The sequence below is a fragment of the Penaeus monodon genome, chromosome 24 (genome assembly GCF_015228065.2).
Source record: "Penaeus monodon isolate SGIC_2016 chromosome 24, NSTDA_Pmon_1, whole genome shotgun sequence".
Taxonomy (NCBI): Eukaryota; Metazoa; Arthropoda; class Malacostraca; order Decapoda; family Penaeidae; genus Penaeus; species Penaeus monodon.
Genome location: NC_051409.1, coordinates 29,351,220 through 29,351,437, shown reverse-complemented (window position 1 = coordinate 29,351,437; position 218 = coordinate 29,351,220).

Here is a 218-nt window from a genome sequence, read left to right as displayed (position 1 = left end):
CTTTCGGAGACCAAAAACAACTATAATTCTTATGCTATCCACATTCATCTTCTAATTTTTTTGATAAATTATCTAACTTATAATATCTCTCGGCGGATCTTATACTAATCAACAATATAGTTAAATGAAAAAATATACCATTACTACTGTACTTCATGCTAATACTGTTAATACATGTTAATAACAGAAGAAAAACAAACATGAATAAAATTACTAAT